Raw genomic sequence first — 6,686 nt, 5'->3', positions numbered from 1 at the left:
TTCCGCCGTTCGCATGAATGCAGACCAGCAAAAACGTTCCTTTTGTTTACGCTAAAGAGGAGAGGCTGGTCTGCATTCATGCGAGCGGCGGAAGTTGAGAGTAGCTCTAAATGAAACGCATTAGAGCTATGGACCAGAGCTAATGGTCTAGTAGCGATGTAGTGGCCAGGTTTCCATGATTGGCTGGCCTGATGGCCTCTAAGCCCAGAGACTAGCCCCATATGGCAAATGGGACACCAAGCCCCACGGCCAATTTCCAATTTAGGCATTTAGCAGCAGGTGTTCTTAATCCAGAGCAATTTACATTAAGCAAGAACAAAACATGGTAATACAACAAATAAAATACATTAAAAATAGTCATCAAGAATCATACGTACGCTAAGAAACTGGCTAGGGCAAGTGCTACGGTAAGTACTACAGGCTAAGATGGATTCTGAAGAGGTGGGTTTTCAGACTACGGTGGAAGATTGGGAGTGAGTCTGCAGGCCTGATAGCAAAGGGAAGTGCATTCCATAGTTTGGGAGAGCTCTCCTCTCCCCCACGGCACCATATGTCTAGAGAATAGAGACTGCAAACGCGACTACACCAATATGCAAGAGAATGGAATGCAAGCTGATATATAATAACTTAAATAATTTATTTTATTTTTATTGTTTTTTTCATCATCATCTTCTACCATTTTTCTGTCCTGTTTGTGTGCCTGCTTTCACTGTGTGTAATAAAAATGGATAACTGGAACTGGAGCACACTTCAATAATTTAGCAAAAATATGCTATATATCTTCCTCAAAGGATGTGAATAGCACGTTTTACCATCAGTCACTTAAATTCTTTCTTGTCACATAGCAGTCGTGGAGTTCAGTCCTGGCTGTTGGTCAGGCAGCCAGCTGATAATATATCATTCAGACATTTGATCTCTGCACTGTTGGACTGCTAGGGATATTTCAAGGGTTCCAAAACATTTCAGGCACCTCCGCTCCCGGCCAGATAGAACCCGGGAGGTGGTCCACTGAAGTTTGGGCATCTGCTTATCTCCACAGGTCATAAAATGACTTAGCCCACAGGAAGATGGTCTCCCGGTTTGCTATTTACGACCCCCATGCTCTCCTGTGCAGAGAGAAGTCCCTTTATTTAAAAATGCATTTTCCTATAAAGATGCATTTTTAGGGTGGTCCGACATTGACCTGCGGACACGGCCTTAGTCACTACAGAATTCATGTAATATTATATCACTTTGGATAGACCAATTCAACCAGAACTGAATTTGGAGAGGGGAAAGCACTAACTTGGTCTTCAGTCACCATGTATTGTCTGTCTGCATGTCTTGCCTTATAACCCTAGTGCTCTCTCTCTCTCTCCCCCCATTTCTCTCCATCATCTCTCACGTTCTTTTTCTCACAAACAGTCCTGTGTCTGTCACAGTGTTTAAGCAGTTTCTATAATAAGCCTTTGTCAATGCTTTAGGAAAAAATGTGTTGCTGACTGCCAGTGGTGCCCAGCTGGATGTGAGAGAGGAAAGGAAAGCCTTATACACAAAGCGTCAGATGGGAATTCCCGTAAGCTGTTAGGCCTTTTGAAGCCTGACTCCCCCCTATGGGATTCTAGAGTTCCAGGGTTAACAATAAGAGCATTGAAATATGAACGTCTCTATTCAAATGCCAGTTCTCAATTATATTTCACTGGACAATAGTTTGTGAATGGTCTGTGTGACCATGGCATTACAACCAAATTATTCTCTATGTACCATGAAATACTGCATAATGAGAACCGGATCAGTTGATTTGAAGTGTGAAAAGCCAATCCAGACATGACAAATCACACAATAGATGCGTTTCTGTGCAAATAGAGCATAGCTGGAACTCATCCTTCTAGTTTAAGTCTTAAGACCATAGAGTATTAAAAGGATAGAGACTGAACCGGAGCGATAGCCCCACGCCCCAGGGCCCAGCTATTCATTTCAGTGGAAGTTGCTCAGTGGTGTTTTGAAGCACCCGGAACAACGGTCAACTTAAAAAATATATATATTTGGGCACCAAAATGTGGTGCCCAAAATGCGGAAGAGCGAACAAGTGCTCAATGTTAAAGTCCAGCTGCACATAATGGGTTTCCTCGTGCTATATGCACGGACCCGCCTGCAGTTCCAGCTTTGACCAGTAGGCTCGGCGGCTTCAACGTTGGCCAGCCGTTCTGGGGGCTTGGTTCCGACACGTCGGGACGGGAAGGCGACATCGACGGAAAGCGACGGAAGCTTATTGTCGGTAGGAGTCTCACATGCCGACAAGCTCCCAACGCTTTCAAACTTGCCGAGAGCCGACCTGGGACTGGGTACAGCACGGGGGTGGTGGTGGATGGGTTTTAGTACCCATGAAGGAATGTGTCCATTTCCTGCTGCATGTTTGTGGCAGGAAATTGATAGGCATCACAAACCACATGAATACTGGCCCACATCACTGAAAACTGTTCCACTTCTTGTTTGTTTCATGATTACATCAAATAAATATTATTAATTATCCAACATTTCAATGGCTGATGAAGAATTTTCATGTTTTAGCTGTAGTGGTGCTATGACTGACTATGAATTTGTGGGCCCAGGAGGGCACACCTTTCTATTTTTATTTTTATTTAACACTTTTTAATAACACTTCCAATTTCACTTGTTTATCCTGCATTAGTTCTCTCTCCTGATTGGATAATACAATATACCGGTACATAGGATACACTATATACAATCAGATGATATATGTCACAGTCACAGACTTTTGTCATTTATTGTACAGTCTAGGTCTTGTATTTCTATGTTTTGTTCCCTGGTCTAGTTTTCATGGTTCTATGTTTGTTTGCTCCAGCTGTGTCTCATTTTGTAATCAACCCTCATGTGTATATCAGTCTTGTTCCCCAGTCAGTGTTTGTTGAGTCATTGTATCCTGTCACCTGTTTCAGTCTGTTTTAAGTTATTTCATGTTCACCTGCCTTCTGAATTAAAACACCATTTCATGGTTTCCAACACTACATGCCTGGCTGTCCTGCGTTTGGGTCCTTACCTCACCTACACGTGACAATATAGAGGTATTTAACACAATTAAATTAACAAAGGGATATCATTTACAGTTTTTCACGATTGTTAACACACGTTTTTCACAACCTAACGGCATTCTCAAAACTGCACACACAACTGAAAACCTCAAAATGCTAAACACTGACTCCATTAACATGATGACTCTTTGCCATCAAATCTCTTAACTGTTCCCAAAATGGAACTTGTGTTTTCATTTGGTATACACACAGCCATATTTTCAAATGAAACACATGGACCAAAAAAAATTCATATATACCTCAACCACAGTTTCCCGAATCTCATTAGATATGACCGTTCTCCTCTTCCTTCTCCTCTTCATCTTCCTCATCTTCCTCTTCCTCTCCCTCCTCCCCGTCCTCCTCCTCGTCCTCCTCTCACTCTTACCCCTCTCCTTCTCTGGTTGTCGATCTCTTCAAGGTTCTTCATTGTTCAAGGCTCTCAAGTCCCTTTTATGCTGCAGTCCTGCTTGTAATTGCTCACCAGATTTGAATGTTTAGAGATTTGACTATTTGTGTGTTGTAGGTTGATGCTTTGAGATTTCATGTGAGAAGTGTGTGCAACAACTGAACATTGTGTGTAGTGTTTGGACAACAAGGTGATGTGTAATTGACATCAGAGTGTAAAGAAGGAAAGTCAGATGCAGATAAGGGAGTGTGATGTAATGCAAATTGTGTTTTCGAATGTGTTAACAATTGTGAAAAACTGTAATCCCTGTTTTGCAATATTTCAAAAATATTGTGATACTGTTAAAGCAAAAATAATATCCAAGGATCATTCTGAGGCTCTGTGGTCTGCAGGGGTGGATTTCCGAAAGCAGTTTGGTAACCCAGTTCAGTCAGGACAACTCAAGAATGGATGAAATATATATTTATTGAATATAAAATGAGCAATATATTTATTATGGTTTGGCGATTCATTGGATCTGCTTTTTGAGGACACGGGTTTAATGTTTGTCTTTAGTTCAATGTTTTCTTTGTAAACGCATTGACAATTGATGCGTTATCCCTGTGAGAGAGTTATCTGATGGTCCAATAAGCAGGCTGTACACGTACGTCATGGAATCATAAGATCTGGCATATTTTATTGTCCGGGATACTTATCCCAAAATGAGTGGTCATGTGATATGCATATGAACAGCAAAGACACATATGAAAGGAAATATGACCTGTTACATCACGAATCAGATTCGATCATATCAGTCCGTTGATCAGGGCGCCCCTTGATGCACGCCAGAGGGGTTGTCTGTCCTGGAGAATTCTGACGTGTCTCTACTTTTTCAGACACTATATAAGAATCTTTCTGTCCCTCTGTGACCTTGCTTGAGCACAGCTAGGGTCCACACTCTTATGAGTAATGGTAACAGCTTAAAAGGTCTACTTTATCCCAACACAATGAAGGGAAAATTTACCTATTGTTAATGGCGTTTAATGATTGTGTTTTCACCGTTTGTTTTACATCACCATCATATCACCTAATCACCAGAGTTAGACTTTAATATATTAGCGCCCCTCACTTCACACGGGTGTGATTTTTAGGTACTGAGATCAAACTCATCAGTCCCAACCAAAGAGACTCCGAAAAGTCTGAATCCCCCGTACCTAAACAGCAGATCCAAAACGACAGGCGGTAGCTGGGGTGAGGACACAAATTCTCATTGGCCGGAATGAGATGATGTATGATGATGTATGATGATAAGAGAGCCCCTCACTTCACACAGGTGTGATTTTTTTATTCTTTAGCAAAGGGCTTAATCATTCATGTCAATCAGAGCCTGAAAAGGCCTGTTGAAAACTGAAAGAATAGCCCTAAACTTTAACTTTGAAGATGTCATAAGAAACAAGCCTTGTTTATTCTCATACAGCACATAATGCTTTGCATGCATGTTGCATTGAGAGCTTGTAGATCAGCTATTTTGACGCGCTACACCGTCATACGACATACAGGTAGTTATTTTGCTATTGGCTTCACATCAGTTGGCTGTGGGGACCTTTTACAAGCCTGTTCCCAGTACATTGTCTCATAATCGGCCTATTGTTGTGGTATGGGGGGTACTGTCTAATAGTTGTATCGTGGGAATGAATATTATCTTGTAATTTCTAATCTAACCACCCCAAACTTTTCTCTGCGATGTTTACTTTGTAGCCGCACCTATCCAGAGCTGCTTTCAAAAGTTCCATAGTGAGTGTACTGTGGGCTTCACAGTCACACCAGTAGGGGGAGATTCAAACAAATGAGAGCTACTGTACATGTTTTCTCTATTGAGAAGCAGTAGGCCTACCTGTATTTGTAGCCTACAAGTGCAGTTCAACAAGTGGGAATGATTGTCGTGATAAAATATTCTGCAGCCAAACAAAAGATTTATAGTTATTTGGGAGTACTTGAGTATCTTTCCTGTTGTGTTATGTTCCATTTGTTTCTTGCTCTTATATTGTTTGTTGTTTCATTTTTGTTGGAGCAGAGCTAGGAGATGTGGGTTTGAGGTTGCAGATAATATATCCAGTGTGTGCACTAGTCTCATCTAAACTCACTCCATATTTAAAGTTCTGTGTTAATAGACCTATATTGACACAGCTGATCTAGCATACAAAATGCATAATGAAACAGTACTGGCCAGAATGTACAATGTATGTGACTGCTAATGTAGCCTATGCTCTAGTGTTGGACTTGCTGACTACTAGAGATAGGAGCTAAACAAGACAAGATAAGAGATCTTCAGGAGCTGATTTTGAATCCAGGCCAAAACACAGCGAGTGATAGGATCCACATGAAATACATCAATTCTGCAACACAGTTTCAGGATGGTCATCATGTGCTCTGAAGGTTTTTCATGGATGAATGTTTGTTTGTGTTGGATGTAAGCCAATATGAGAGTGTTTCAATCCATGCATACATGATGTGAGTAGATAGAGTAGATAGTGAGTGATAGATGTAATGAATTCAAGCTTTTATACAAGTCAAAACAAAGTCAAACATTATACTGATGCATGTTTTTAATTGAATGCCCAGATGCCTTTTCCATTGGATACATCCTCTTTTCTATAAGCAACTAATTTCCCACAAATTCCCTTGCAGTAGCTACATCTGCCAGCAATGCCTTTGCATGCCTTTGCATTTACAGTGCAGAACATACAGTACAGACTTTTTAAAGGTGGCTAACTGTATTATAACACTGAAATGGAGAGTAGTCAACTTGAAGAGATCACTATTCAAAACAGCTGACTAATACATTGGATTGGTAACAACTTTGAAGTGACAGGAATCTTGTCACTTCAAAGTCAAATCATCAAATCAAATCTTAACATTATTTTAATGCATGCATACTATGTTACATGATAAAAATAACAAATATATTTGTTTGTTTGTTTCCTTGCTTGTGTAGTAATTAAGTATTATAATGTATTGATCTATCCCATAGGTCACGATCACGAGGACGTCCAACGCTAACATACGTGGATGTACTCAAGAACGACGCAGGAGCGCAAAGTACCAACGAACTGGCCAGATGTATGGAGAACCGGGATGACTGGAAACGACGATGGAGGGCTCGTCTGAGGACGACCTAGAGAGATAAGATCCTACGGCATTAGATCCATAGTATCAATTTAAATGCT

The sequence above is a fragment of the Protomyctophum bolini genome, assembly GCF_963924005.1.
Source record: "Protomyctophum bolini genome assembly, chromosome: 16".
In the NCBI taxonomy this organism is placed as follows: domain Eukaryota; kingdom Metazoa; phylum Chordata; class Actinopteri; order Myctophiformes; family Myctophidae; genus Protomyctophum; species Protomyctophum bolini.
This window is presented reverse-complemented; position numbering follows the sequence as displayed.